This window comes from Triticum dicoccoides, chromosome 4B (genome assembly GCF_002162155.2).
Source record: "Triticum dicoccoides isolate Atlit2015 ecotype Zavitan chromosome 4B, WEW_v2.0, whole genome shotgun sequence".
Classification (NCBI taxonomy): domain Eukaryota; kingdom Viridiplantae; phylum Streptophyta; class Magnoliopsida; order Poales; family Poaceae; genus Triticum; species Triticum dicoccoides.
Genome location: NC_041387.1, coordinates 666,847,659 through 666,848,339, shown reverse-complemented (window position 1 = coordinate 666,848,339; position 681 = coordinate 666,847,659).

The following is a 681-nucleotide window of genomic DNA, read 5'->3' as shown; positions in this document are numbered from 1 at the left end:
GACATGAGGGGAGGGGGTCGTTAAATATAACCCCGATGACTTCGACATCAGGGGGGTTCATTAAAACATAACCCCAATAACTTCGACATGAGGGGGAGGGTCGTTGAAACATAACCCTGATAACTTTGACATGGGGGGGGGTAGTTAACACATAACCCCGATAACTTTGATATGAGGGGGGTCATTAAAACCTAACCTTGATAATTTCGACATAGTGGGAGGGGGCATCAGATAGGCATAGAGGGGTTTCCGCAAAGTATCCTCTCTCGAAAGATATTTAGGACGACTCATCAGACAAGAGGGGGAGAAGTCCGCAATGATGTTTGCCACTAATCCATTGCTCATATGCATATTATTCCTTGTTGTGATATTAAGTCCATGTTTGCCACTAATCCGTCTCTCATGTTTGTATATTGCCATGTTGTAATATTTGCATAAACTATGGACAGAGACTTAGAACAAGAAGAGTTGTTGGGGGATATAGTCCTTCAGGGAGGTGATCTCTTGTCATTTCTCAATGACACAGAAGGTCAGGAAGGAGAGGATGATCGCTTCGGTGATCCAATAATGGAGGAGGAAGGACATCATGACGGCTCCGGTGACCGAATGGCAGAGGAAGGAGATCATGATCACGGCTCCGGTGATCGACCGGAGGAGGGAGCCTTAACTATTGCAAAGTCC